General features: G+C 42.4%; 1 protein-coding gene across 8 annotated transcripts in view; it reads left to right on the forward strand.

The window, feature by feature from the left end:
- DIS3L2 (DIS3 like 3'-5' exoribonuclease 2) overlaps window positions 1-14,811 on the forward strand; it is a 344,150-nt gene that overhangs the window by 134,875 nt on the left and 194,464 nt on the right. The gene's annotated exons all lie outside the window — the stretch shown is intronic.

The following is a 14,811-nucleotide window of genomic DNA, read 5'->3' on the forward strand; positions in this document are numbered from 1 at the left end:
TGCTGTCCAATACTGCAGCCACTAGCCACCTATGCTTGTCGAGCATTTGACATGTGGCTAGTGTGACCGAGAAACTGAATTTTTAATTGTATTTAATTTTAATTAATTTTACTTTAAATAGCTATGTATGATTTGTGGCTACTGTATTAGACATGGTAGCTTTATACCATTTCCTCTTCCCATAGGCACATGACCTAAGCAGTCTAATCGGGATGACTCCTGAGTGGAGTTCTGGGATGTAAAGTAGTTTCCTGATGGATAACAACAGGAAACATTTATCCCTAATTGCTCCTGGCAGCTATTTTATGACTTGCTATTAGTGTTGTGAATAGAAGAATGGAGAACAGGAAAAAACCTGGGCCCCTACCGCCATTGGTGGGCCCTAGATTGACTGACCCTGAAGCCTGCCTGCCTTACCTCTGGACTTCCAGGCACGTGAGCCACTGAGTCACTTTTGATACATATAAGCTGGTTTGTGTTGAATGTTTTGTCATTTCAACCAAGAATATCCAAGCAAATACAGAGGGCAGTACATGCCAGGTGTTATGCTACTTTCTGGAAAAGAAAGATGATCAAAGAGTAAAATCTAGATGCTTGTCCTTCAGGTGAAATCAGTCTATAAGAAGAGTTACAGTAACAGATATGTGTTCTGGGTCTCGCCTGCCTTAATCCCCTTCAGTGGGAATTGCCTTTCCTAAAGTGGGAAATAGAGTCTTCCCTGTCCTCAGGGCCTTGGTTAGACCATGAGTGGACTCCCGACCCAAAGATCTTCAGCACGTTGACTGGCCAGTGACCAGTTAGATATTTTTTCTCCACAGCTTAAGGACTCTGGAGCTAAAATGTGACATGGAATGTTGGCTGGAGACGCTTGGGAACAGAGGCTGCTAGTAACCACAGACAGTGCACATAGAGAAGAGGAACAGATTTGCAGAGAGAAGGAAGGGTCCATTCAGAAAGGGAAGGGCAGAAGGTGAAAGGAGGAGGGAGGAGGAGGGAGAGAAAAAAAAGACAGTTTATTCTCTGGGCCTTGAAGGGTGAGTAGGGTTTGCCAGTGGAAGAAGGGTAAAAGATATCCTTGGTACAAACAGGGGCACAAAAGTGGATGATAGGTAGAGTCATATCTATAGTGCGAATAGAGCAGGATGCCCGGTGGGGAGTCTGGAGAGGAGGCTGAAAAAATAGGCTCTGGTGGGGTTTTGCCCAGTTATCTGTGGCCGCTAAGTACTGAGGTAGTGTCAAGTCATCCAAGGTTTTAAGGAAAGGAGACTCTTAGGAAAAGGGGAGAAATTGGGGCATGGCATGGGACCAGTTAAAACTAGAGATCCTTGAAGACCTGACTGAGCAATGGTAGCTGGAATGCAGAAGAAGGGATAGGTTACCAAGATATCTCGGAACTAGAATTGGTGGAGTTAGATGGCAGATCAGATATGGGACTTGAGGCAAAGGAGCATTCAAGAATGAGATGAATTCTATATCTAGTTTAGTAACTGCATGAGTACTTGCATTCTTAAATGAGAAAAACAAGAACAGTGGTGAGAGGGACTATGAATTCAGTTTCTGATCACATGTTGAATTCGAGTTATGGGAGGGTCATTCAGGTCATGACATCCAGTAGGCATCTGGAAATAGAAGTGTAAACCCAGAGGAGGGATGGTGAGAATTACAGATCTGAACAGTGTCATCAGTTGGAGCTGTGGGAAATTGATGAGATTATCAAGTAAATGGCCCACCGTTGGAATTTACCTGAAGTAGTCGTTGTCCTATAAAACCAAGGCACAAGCTGGTAAATATGAAAAACTAGGACATGATTGGGGGTTGGGAAGTAACTGATAAAGATTTTGAGAGTTTTGTACACGACCTAACAGAAAAGTATATGGAACTAAGAGGGAAGTGATGAGTATTTTCAAGAAGTAAAGGGATACCTCTCTTTCCTTAGTGGGTATCAAATGATTAAGATGATTTTCATTTAAAATGACTAATTCTCACAATTATTTAAAATCAACCTTTATTCAGGGAGGCCCTCTCTCTCTTTTGCATTAGAATGAATTAAAAGAGAAAAGTTCAATTTGGTATTTATTGAGCTGGGAAACTGAGAATCAGCTGTAGATGGGGACGATATCCGTCTCCACTTCCCTCTACTGGGGATTCTGGACACTATTGTCTGTGAAGTTTTGGTCTTTAGTCTCTAAGGGGGAAAGCCCAGTCAAGTAGGTCTTCCCTAGTCATCCCTTTGGCCAGCATAGTATTTCACCTGCTACCTAAGGTTTCTGATAGTTCTTTTCTTCTTTTGTTAGAGACCCTTTCATTGCCACTACAGGTCCATCTTCCTGGCATCGATTTCACCTCTGGGTCACTCTAAATAATGCCATTTCTCCCCTGAGAACTGCCAACTTGGTTTTTCCAAGTCATGCAGCAACGTAACAGGGGAAATCTTTGCCTAATAAAGTAGTGGTGACCGTAACCTGTTGAGATTTACAAGAAGCTGTTGAAGATTCTAACTAAGCCTATTGGAAAAAACAGAACAAAACAAAACTGGGTCACATGGCTCTGGATGGGGAGAGAGAACGGACAGTTGTCCTACTCTGGGTATAGAATGTCCACCCTTAAAGACAGATCTTATTTAACATTTTATAGGAGAAATTTGTCCTTGGTGTTCAGATATTGCTTTAAAAAAATAATGAATGAATGAGTCACCCCATCCCTATAAGTGGAACCAGCCTCCCACCCTTGCATATGCTTTCACTAGGCCCCGGAGTGAATGCTCAGCTACACAGTAAAGTCTCTCATCTCTGCTCCCAGTTAGCTGACCCCTGTTTGGCCAGTCCCCTCAACTCTGACTCATTTGCTTGAGCCAGAAGCAGCAATAACGTATGAACTTGATAGGCTTGGCCTGGGCTCTGACGCCCTTTTTGACCCTCTTATTTCAAAGCCCCTTTGATAGCAGGTTCTGCGGTTTAGACTGTTACCCTCTTGACTCTGCAGTTCACCCAGGTCTCATTGCACCTACTACCCAGGTACAAATACTCGGTGGGCTTACTCTGGTACATTGGGGCCAGGATCCAAACCTGTCTAGCAAGGCCTGTTTGCATCTCTGCCAGAGAAGGGGGAATCCAACAAAATGTGGCAACACTCCTAGTAGGAAAAAAAAGTACTGAACAAGAGCTTTTGCTAGTCATTCTTGCCTCTTAGGGCTTCATTTTCCTTTTTTGTAAACACACATACACATACACGTACACATACATACACACAAACCCTTCATAATAAATACCTGTCTTAACTTCTTCATAGATTCTTTCATAAATCAAATGAGGTAATGGAAGGGAAAGTATCTCAAAAAGGAGAAAGCATAGCATTCCTTTATAGGCATTTCCAAATCATTTTTTTTTTTGGAAACCTGTTGCCTCTTGAAACAATAATTGTCCGGTGAATCTTCCTGTAGAGGTTCTCAGACCACATATTGGTGATGAGCTCTCTTTGGCTGTTCTTGCCTGCCAGGGGTCTCCTGCCTGCCTCTCCAGCTTATGTTCTTGCACCTACCCATTCAGACCTGAGGTCCAGCCAAGCTGAACTTTGGATTGTTCCTGAACACTCCTTGCTCTTTTCTGCCTTCGTGCGTCTGAGTCTCCTCTTTTCTGCCATGATGCTGCCTAATTACCCATCTCCTGTGAAAATCATCCCTCTGATCTTCAAATGTCAACTGTCATTTTACATGTGTATTAATTATCTATTGCTATGTAACAAATTGCCACAAACTCAGTGGGTTAAAGTAACACTTGGGGCGCCTGGGTGGCTCAGTCGTTAAGCGTCTGCCTTCGGCTCAGGGCGTGATCCCGGCTTTCTGGGATCAAGCTCCACATCAGGCTCCTCCGCTGGGAGCCTGCTTCTTCCTCTCCCACTCTCCCTGCTTGTGTTCCCTCTCTCGCTGGCTGTCTCTATCTCTGTCAAATAAATTAAAAAAAAAAAAAAAGTAACACTTGCATTTATTGTGGGTCAGTGTAGCATAATAAGAAATATATATTTGCCTCTGCCCCAGTTCTTGACTCGGAACTCCTAAAACTCTGGGAATTTCCTTGGTGATAGAAGTGCTAGGAGCATCTTTTGTTCTCATATTTGGTCTTTGACCCTGGTTCCTGACACAGAGCTCCTAAAACCCTTGTAATTTCCTGAACAGCGGGGGTGATGGGAATGTCTTACACAAAGCTCCTAAATCCCTTGGAATTTCCTGAGTGATAGGAGCATCTATTGTTCCATGAAGCAACTCTTTGCAGATCCCTGGATAGCTTCAGGGTGGGGGCTGGTTACCTAGAAAACCAAGCCATGATTAGAAACTTGAAATTTTCAGCCCCACCCGCCATCCTCCAATGGGGGGAGAAGGGCTGAAGATGCAGTAATAATTGGTCATGCCTATGTGATGAAGCCCTCATAAAAATTTCTGGACAACAGGGTTTAGGTTGACGAATGCATCTACATGCTGGGAGGGTGGTACACCCCACTCCACAGAAACAAAAGCTCCTGCATTTGGGATCCTTCTGGACCTCACCCTATATAGTAGCTCTTCATCCTGGCTACTCATCTGTATCCTTTATTATATTTTTTTGTACTAAACCAGTAAATGTACATTCAGTGTTGCCGTGAGTTCTGTAAGCCATTATAGCAAATTATTGAACCTGAGGAGAGGGGGTCATGGGAACTCATCTCTCCAGTATGTAGCCAACTCTTAAGTGTGGGTAACCTAGAAACCCACTAAGTACATTTGGTGTCTGAAGTTGGGGGCAGTCTCGTGGGACTGATCCCTTAACCTGTGAGGTCTGTGCTAAGTCTAGGTAGGTAGTGTCAGAATTGAATTAAATTATAGAACACCCAGAGAATTAGGGAATTGCTTGGTGTGGAAAACCCATGCATTTGGTGTCCAAGGAGTTATGAGTAAACAAGGCTCTCCTTTAGTCAGGAATCTGGACATGGCTCAGATCTGTCCTCTGCTTCAGAGTTTCTCACAAGGCTATAATCAAGCTGTCACTCATCTAAAGGCTAAACTTATGTGGTTGTTGGCTGCATTCAGTTCCTTGTGGGCTCTTGGGCTGAGGATCTCAGTTGCTTGCTGGCTGCTGGCCAGAGGTTGCCCTCAGCTCCTTGCTGCATGGGCCTCTCTATATGGCAGCGGTCTTCACTGGATCCAGTAAGGGAGACAGTCTGCTAACAAGGTGAAAGATACAGTCTTATGTAATATAATCATGGAAGTGACATTCCATGATCTTTGCCATATTCTGTTGTTAGAAGCAAGACACAGGTCCTTCCCACACTCGAAGGGAGAGGATTATACAAGGGTGTGTAGCTCAGGAGGTGTGAGGATCAGTGGAGGCCATCTTAGAGTCTGCTCACCGCAAGATGTTTCCTCACCGCAAGATGCTTCCTCCTTATTTTTCCAGCTAAATGTGTGATCTTTCTCTTCTGTGACTCTTCTTCATAGCTACTTTTTTTTTCAGCTTATATTCCATCACTGATCTTATTATGGTTGAATATTTTCTTTTCTTCCCTCATATAACTGTTCTTGCTCATCTTTCATCCACTTGCAACTCTGAGAACAGAGTCTTGTATTCAGCAAAAATTCTGCAAAAGACCCCTTTTTTTCCTTCTTTGAAACTGAAGAAGGACCAAGGTTGCTCTCCTGCTTAACACCAGAGTCCTTTCTGTCCACAGCAGCCACATAGGAGCCATTATAAAACCTTCAGATTCGCCAGTTTGGCATCAAAAGCAATGACTCATTCATGTCTGTATAACCTGGCTGGGGTGATCCACATTAGTCTGATTTGCATTTAGAGTTAGAGCTTGTTACCTTATTAAGGAGAAACAATTTTCCATCAGAGATGCTTCACTCATTAGCTGTTTTTGAGTGGTGCATTGTTCTGTTTCCTAGGGGGCCTGATGAATTTTAGATAATGAGGCAGTCTATAAAAATCAACTTCTTCAAACTGTTTTCTTTTGCCTGTTAATGATCACTTTGTGGTCCTGCTTTTTTAGGTCACAGCAAGTGAATTGATAAAGAAGACTGGCTCTTGGAGAAGCAGCATTTTAATTCTGTCCTTTTTGCCCAACAGTGGGCTGGATCTTATTCCTGTTGGAGATGTTCAGTAGGTTGAAATATGTGCTTTAAGAGGCTTGGAACATAAGAGAAATATAATAAATGTTTGATATATGTGGAATTGAAGACTCAGAACACAGCAAAACTCATCTAGTCTTGCTTCCCATGCTTTGAGGCCAGTTTCCACTTACCCCTCCAAGATAGCTTAGCACCTTTTTTATTTTTTGAAGTTTTGATGGATAGCTAGTCCTCAGAAGTCAGGTAAAGAAACACTGGTTTGATTTTAGTAAACACTGTGTTCTAATGTTGAAATAATCACATCATACTAAGATGTAAGGGTTGGCCCCTTTAAGAAAAACTCAGGTGAAAGTCAACTTAAACTTGGAGGAATCATCCGTCTGCTGGGAAAGATGCAGAATTAGTAAGTTAAAGCCAGCTACATTGTGTGCCTACATTTTGGGTCTTTGGGGAGCCATGAGGCTAAAAGCCAATTAAAACTTTAGTAGAGAGAAATTTAAAAGTGGTTTCTCCTGGGCAAGAGAAAGATTTGGAGCAGAGAGTGCTCGGAGAAAAGCAGGAGAGTGTTGATGATGTAATTAATACAGTTAACAGCTGGGAACGGGAATTAGTGCAGAGCCCCATCTGAGAATATGACTGAGAAACTCAAGTTTGGGCCTGAAAAGCCACACTATCTAGGTTTCGGCTCCAACTTAGGAACCTGAAGGCATCTCTGCATGGTCAGCCTGGTGAGGAGGGTGGCCAAACCCTGCCACAATGAGAATGCAGATTAGAACAATATAGAAAAATCGGTAGCAAAGGGATTTTTCCTCTTAATGCTTGAGTATTAACTCCTTTTATTCATCTCTTCATCCTGTTCTGTTAATATGTCAAGTCCTTCTTTCCCCAGTCTCTACCCGTCTGTCTGCTCTCACACATTGTTATCATCTAATTGATGTTCCCAACCTCTACCCCAAGATGTAGAGCCATATCTCCAGCTTGGGTAGAGGACATTATCATACTCGTATCCCATTGTCATCCCAAACTCAAAATTTGCCCCAGAGTTGATCGACTTCTCTCATTATCTTATCACTCAGACAGATCTCTCAAAAATCATGTTTTCTTTTCCATTCTCACTTCCATGAAACCTGTTAGGATCCTGAAGGTTGTGTGGCATCATGGGAAGACCATGAGGTGCCAGCATTCATGAGACTGGTACCTATGGGCAAGCCTGTTATTTGATCTTTGTGAGCCTCATTTCTCCTATCTCTATGATTGGATAATTGGCCTGATAATACCTGCCTGCCTCATTGGATTATTGGAGAATATTAAATGTAGTAGAGTATGTAAATCACCTAACAGTGCCAGGTGTGTGCAGTGGGTGCTCAATAGCTAGTTACTAGTTTTATGTTGAATGCACGGAGCACAGAGCCTGGCATGTCCACGGCCACTGTTTGGAGATGCCTTTCACATTTGATCCTCCCTTGGAATTGTGGTTCCCAGCTTGGACTGTAGTGGGTATCCTCCTCTAGCGCTTCTCAACAGATGAGTTTGGCTTGTATGTTTCAGAGAAGAGCTGCTCTACCCCACCCCCCATGATCCCCCTCAGCTTTCAGCCACCACACTCACAAATGACTTGTGTCTAGATTCATCTCCTCCTCCATTTATTTTCATACAGAGAAGGTGGCATCTCTGTCCTGCTGCCTGAGGCTAATCTTTACCCCTGGGTTCTGATCCCATCCCTTCCTGCCCAGGGCCCCCTCCCAGTCCTCATTGTGCCCTCTTCAACCACACCTCTGTAGTGGTTCTTTCCCATCAGCAATGAACCATGACCAAGACTCCCTTATCTTAAAAAAATAAAATAACAGCAACCATGTCGTGATTTCTCTGTACCCCTACAGCTACCACCCTGTGTTATTCAAGTCTTGCACAGTCAGACTTCCGGAGCCTCGTCCACACCCTCGTCTCCTCCTTTTACCTTTCATCCCGTTCCCCACGCACAGCATTCTGACTTCACTGTGTTTCTTTCTTTCAAATGAGTCTCACTAGGGTTGCCTGTGACCTTGTTATTACTAAGCCCACTCTGCTGACCGTGTTGAAATGCTTGTTTTTTTGATTTTTGGTTTGTTTGGGTTTTTGTTTTTGTTTGTGGGTTTTTTGTTTTTGTTTTTTGTTTTTTGTTTGCTTCTCTCACCCCACATTAGCCTGATTTATCTCCTACTTCCCTGACCGTATCTCAGTTTCCTTGTAGGGTTTTCTGCTTCTGCTTTCTGAAATATTGGTGTTCTCCCTGCTTTGACTCTTCTAATTCAAAACCGTCTCTGAGGAGGCCGGTCTACTCATCCATTTGCCTTCTGTACACAGGTGACACCCTCACCTCTCTCTCAAGCATCAGATCACCGCAGACTTACCAAGTCCAAACAGAACTTACCTCGTCTCCTGGTTGCCTGAAGATGCTCTTCCTGTGGTGGCTCACTGCCCGTTTGTCTGTAGTGTGGCTGTCACACTTGAGAGTGAGTCAGAATCAGAACCCCCTGTGGAGCTTGTTCCAACAGACTGTGGGGCCTGAGAACTTGCACTTCCGAGAGTTCCCAGGTGATGCTGTTGCTGCTGATCAGGGAACTCTACTTTGAGAACTTCTGTTTAAGGAATTGAGGCAGTTTTCCCTGTTCCTTACTCCTCCCCCATGACTGCCCTTTTTTCCCCTCCCATTAGCATCCAAACAATCTAGTCAGTCTTGCTTTAAGTACCTCTCTAGTGTGATTTATTGTAGTAACCTGCTAACTTGCTTTTTTTTTCTTTTTTAAAGATTTTATTTATTTATTTGAGAGAGAGAGAGAGAGAGAAAACGAGCAGGGGGGAGGGGCAGAGGCAAAGGAAGAAGCGACTCCTTGCTGAGCAGGGAGCCCGACGTGGGGCACCATCCTAGGACCCTGGGATCATGACCTGAGCCGAAGGCCGATGCTTAACCGACTGAGCCGCCCAGGCGCCCCTCTAACTGACTTTTCTGTCCCTAGTCTCACTTCTCCTAAATCTACTCTGAACATGGCAAACAGTGTGAGCTTCTTAAAGCGTAAGTCATGTTAGTCTCCTGCATGCTTTTTTCTATAGCTCTTCATTGCCTTTGGGATAAATCCAAACTTCCTAATGTTGACCTGGCCTCTGCCCACCTATATAGCACCAGCTCTTGTTTCTCCTTACTTCACACAGAAGGCACCAAGCATACAGAAAAGTAATGAGTAATTTAAATATACGTTATATAGCAGCCATATACTTGATGAGCGCCTACTGGGTTCTAGCCACTATAGCACTTTTACACACATTCATTTTGTTTTAATTTTCCCATTAACTATAAGATTGGTTACATTTTACGGAGGAGGAAATGTGACCTATTTTATAATGTTGCCATCGTCCTGTATACCAGTCATGTGCAGTCAGTTATGCCCAGGATGACAGGGTTGTATTCCCTCAAAACTCACTGCAAGAGCTAATAATAATAATAATAATAATAATAATAATAATAATAATATCAACAACAACAATATTAATAGTATCTAAGTTTTTTGTGTTTGTACTTTGTGCCAGGGTACTACCTGTAAACATAAATCATGTGAACTATTCCAGATTTACCAGGGAGGAAATTTATAGAGAAGGAATAACTTGTTCAGAGCCACACAGTTCAAGGTCACACGACAGAGGTTTGAATTTAGTTAGGTCTTGTGACCTCAGAGCTCATGCTTTTAACTATTGTATCATCCCTATGGGTGGAAGCAGTGAAATTATATCGAGAGCTGTTTATTACTTGGCATCTTGTAAAATTTTAAAATTGTCAATGTCTATGACTGAATTATAAAATTTTTGGCAAACCTCTCCTCCTCATTGGAACCCACCCACACGTACCTATCTTTCTTCATGATCTCATCATACTGTGGTGGTTGGACTTGGAGTCATGCTGGGTCCTGACGCCCCCTCTACTAACCATCTCCTTGGATGAACCCTGGGATAAGTTACTTTACCTCTTTGAATGGGTGGTTGCTATTCTCTAAAAGTCAAAGCAGTAATACTTCCTTCATGGGGTTGCTGAGAAAAATAAATGTGAGAGTACCTGCCTCTTCGCTCTATTCCTTGTGCTTTTGCCTTATGTAACATTGGTCACTAACACAGTGGCTTCCTTACTGTCTCCCTGTTGTGTTTCCTGCACAGATCACCACTGTCCTCCCCCCTGTTCTCACCCTGTCACTCTCCCTAACTATGCTCTACAGTGCCACCTGAAAAATCCCAGGGGCTTTCTGTTATTGTAGTGGTGGGCTGTTATTCAGACACAGTCCTGTCCACTGAAACAACTAAAAATATTTGCATGAAGTAAAAAAAAAAAAAAAAAAAAGACCCAAAACTGTGAGCATTAAAGAGTTGACAATTGACAAACATTACCAGGTTAAAACTGGAATGGAGAATCCAGGCAATATTGCAGATTTGTCCAGCAGTAGTGGAGGACAGAAGTTAAGGAACTGGGATCTCACAAGAAGCTGGGACACCAAAGGGCTACACCATGTGGGAGAGGGTAAACCTGAACCGTACCAGTCCTCACGTGGAATTACAGCCCACGTTCAAGCTGACTGGGTCAACCAAGGAATCTCAAGTCTTGAATTAGCTTAAGGGCTAGTATGCCTCCAGGTGTCTGGCAAAACCAAGTGGAAATTCTTTCCAAAGAAAGGTTTCTTTAACCCAGGCCTCAAATTGTTCAGTGACCAGAACATAAATATAACGAGGCACTCGAGGAAACTATACAGCAATGGCAAGAACCATCAGAAACCAACAGCCCTTCATAAATGTCATTAGATAGTAGAACCTGTAAAAAAACTACTATATTTAAAGAAATAAAAAATAAGCTTGAACATATCTGCAAAGAGTAGGAAACTATGACATGTGACAAAGTAAATTGAAAAAGGAACCAAATAAAAATTCTAGAAATAAGCATAACTTTAATGAAATTAACTCAGTGGATGAGGAAAAATGTAGTATATTTGATGACATAGTTTAAAGAAAAATGCCTCAGTGGATGAATTTAATAGAAGATTGGATGAAGCTGAAGAAAAAATTAACAAATTGGAAGACAGTAAGAAAAAAATTACCTAGAGTATAGCATGGATAGACAAATAGAAAACACAGAGGAGGAGGGTCTAAATAAGTTAAAGTCCTAGAAGGAGATGAGTGAAAAAATAAGCAAAATGAAATTTAAGGGTAATGGCTGAAATTTTCCATAACAGCTGGATACCAAACCACAGATTTAAGATGACCAATGATTGCAAGTAGAATTTTAAAAAAAATCCAAACTTAGGTACATCAAGATGTAACTCTAGAAAATCAAAAGCAAAGAGAAAATCATAAAAGCAGATAGAGAAAAAGAGATTCTCTTCATAGGAGCAACAGATTGACCATTCACCAAATATAATTTTCTTTTTAAAGACTTTATTTATTTGAGAGAGAGAGTGAGCAAAAGGTAGAGAGATCACAAGCAGGGAGCAGCACAGGGAGAGGGAGAAGCAGTCTCCCTGGGAAGCCTGACATGGGGCTCGATCCTGGGGCTCCAGGGTCATGGTCTGAGACAAAGGCAGAGGCTTAGCCAACTGAGCCACCCAGGCACTTCTCACCAAATATAATTCTTTTTTTTTCTTTTTAAGATTTTATTTATTTATTTGACAGAGAGAGACAGTGAGAGAGGGAACACAGCTAGGGGAATGGGAGAGGGAGAAGCAGGCTTTCCGCCAAGCAGGGAGCCCGATGAGGGGCTCGATCCCAGGACCCTGGGATCATGACCTGAGCCAAAGGCAGACGCTTAACGACTGAGCCACCCAGGTGCCCCACCAGATATAATTCTGATCATGTTATTCTCAAAATTTTCAATAGTTCTCTGTTCCTATAATATAAAATACATACACTTCAGCATGTCGTATAAGGCCTTTTGTGCCTGGTCCCCTCCCTGCAACTTGTTTAGAAACATAGAATCTTCCTCCTTCTCCCATTTATTCTCGATTGTGAGAATCGAGAATCGCCTTTGCACATGTTCCTCTCCCTTTCTGGAATGTCACTTGTTCAGTTGGATAGATTAAAACTCCTTTTGCCCAGTTCTTTGCCTTTTTCTTTACATTGCTCCCACTTGGCGTTGTTTGTATATGAGAGGACCAAAGTTTTTATAGGTGGCCTCAAATAGAAACATCTCCAAAGTAGAACTCGTGGTTTTCACCTCCTCCTCTAGTCTTTCCTGTGCCAGTAATGATGCTCCTATCAATGTCAGAAAGCTGGAAATCACCCTTCACTTCTCATAGCTAATGATCCATAAGCTCCCCTGTGTGATCACCGCCAAAATCTATTAGTTCAACTCCACAATATGTCTTAGGTTGATCCTTTTCCTTCCATCTGCAGTGCCTGCATCATAGCGCAGTCCTCGCATGTCTGGACTGCTGCGGTAGCTCTTCACTGGCCTCCCTACCTCTGCTCTCAGCCTGCTTGAACCTCCCCTCCGGCAGTGTCACTTTCGTGCACAAAATCCTTAGCCAGCTTCCCATTGTATTTAGGTTTCAGTTTAGGATGTGTAAATCGTAGAAGACCCCAGCTGACTTGACTCCTGTTACCTCTCATCCTTGTCCCTTGCCATGCCCGTTCTTACACTCACTGTGCTCCGGCTACTTGGTTTTCTTCCTGTTCTTTGTTTGTGCCCAGAACCTCTCACCTCTGCCCCTCCCCAAGTGCCATTTCCCACCTGGGATCTTCTGTCCCCGTCTTCACTCCTGAACCATCCTCAGGTGTCAGCTTAAATGTCACTTGCATGCGGGGCCTCTTGTCCTGACCTCTTACTCTAAATTGTTTATTGAGAGAACTCTTCCTCCTTGGAACTGTTCTTTCCTTCTTAGCCTTCATCACAATTTATAACTATATTTATTGAGTGGTTATTTATTGAATATCACTTGCACATTAAAGTATATGTTGTGTAAGGGATGGAACCATATTTCTTTCATTCACTGAATCCTTAATGCCCATTGCTCAATAAATACACATGGAATAAATGAATAAATGAAGAATCGCAGGATTAAACAGTGTGGTAGATCTCTCATTAAACCGGCAACTTTGCTATTGGTGTAGCAAGACGTAGTTGTTGGAAACCTGTGGAGGTGATTCACCTTTCTAACCTGGCATGGTGTTTCTTCACATTCATTGAACGTATCTGTGATGCTCACCTGCAGGGCTGAAAGCTTCAGTTTAATTTATTGGAATGCATCTTTGAATAAAGCTTTGTTTCTGTCAGGATATCCTTATGAACACAGAACCTGAAAAGGTCATGTGCAGGTGTGATATCTGAAAATCACAATTGGGCTCGCTTCCATGGTTAGCCCTCTTTCTTTGGATGCAACCTGGCATAACCTTTGGAACAGAAGACTTGTTTGTTGTTGGGATGGAATCTAAAGCAACAGTCATTGTAAGTTGGAACCATCAGTGACTGTGATAGAGTGTTGCATGCCCAGGATTTGGGCTGCCTTAGAAAACCCCCTTGATTGCCAGCTCTTGAGACTGAAAGTTCAGATAGCAGATATCTAGGTAGAGTTTACTGGTTCATGGCATTTCCAGCCTCCTAATCTTTCCTGAATGACCTTGTTCTGCAGAACACATTGGCAAGATATGTTATGGAGCAGATCAACAACTTGTGTGGTTTTTTTCTCCCCAAGAGTATAAAAGATGTTCTGGAAGCATCTAATGATCTTGGAATCCTGAACTATGGTCTAAAATAAAAGATGGATATCCTCTTTCACTGATGGACAGGGTGATCAACAATGGGAAAGTTTTCGTTTGTTTTTTCTTTTTGAAAAACAGTGAGAATTCTGCTTTCAGTGGGCACTATGGTAGGCATATTTCAGCATAGATGGAAAAGCAAACAGTTGATCTTTCTTAAGCCCCAGTAGGTCAGATCATGTCAGTGTTTCCAGAGTACGCCCAGAATGGTAAAACTTGGCCTTAAGCTGAGCCTTTGCTAAGAGGCAGCCTGTCCTGAAAAGGACTTATTTATTTATTTTGGCCTTGGTAATGTCTAAATGATGATAAGTGCGAGTCTCTCTTAGCTATCTGGAGTGGGGCCCACATGAATTGGTTGTGACCCCTAAAATCCAGAATCTCCAGTATAGTTGGATAAGATTATTTTGTGGGGGAACTGTAAAGTAACATATGAAAATACAAAATATTAAATGTTCAAAAGTGTGTAATTTGCTGCATTTGTTCATGAGTGGTTTTAATACTTCTGGTACAGAGCCTAACTCCCTCTTTATTGGGGAGATGTGGTTTCAGTTTCTTGGGTGAATGTGCATTTTATAAGTTTCTTAAAAAAGGAAATTAAACATTTAAAGACTTTAAATACTCTTTATATAATGTCACTAAGAAAAGCCAGGAAAATCAGGGTTGGCTTATTTATTTATTTATTTATTTAATAAATATAATCTATTTTCCACCATTTTGTTTGTTATGGCTGGTACCAAAGTACTTTTAAAAGTTAACGTTTGTTTTGATTTCAGCAGATGTGCATAATAAATTAGCCTATCTCTGCTGGTCACTGTGGGCTGGGGCAGCATTCACATCTAGTATGTCTGGCACACTGACACCTGGCGCATTTAGCTCAATTCAGCCCAGTTTGATGCTCTCCACTCATATGATGCTTAGCATTTGAATAACGTTAAATAGATCACGTGGAC

Source organism: Ursus americanus, chromosome 1, assembly GCF_024610735.1.
Source record: "Ursus americanus isolate L20-20 chromosome 1, mUrsAme1.1.p, whole genome shotgun sequence".
In the NCBI taxonomy this organism is placed as follows: domain Eukaryota; kingdom Metazoa; phylum Chordata; class Mammalia; order Carnivora; family Ursidae; genus Ursus; species Ursus americanus.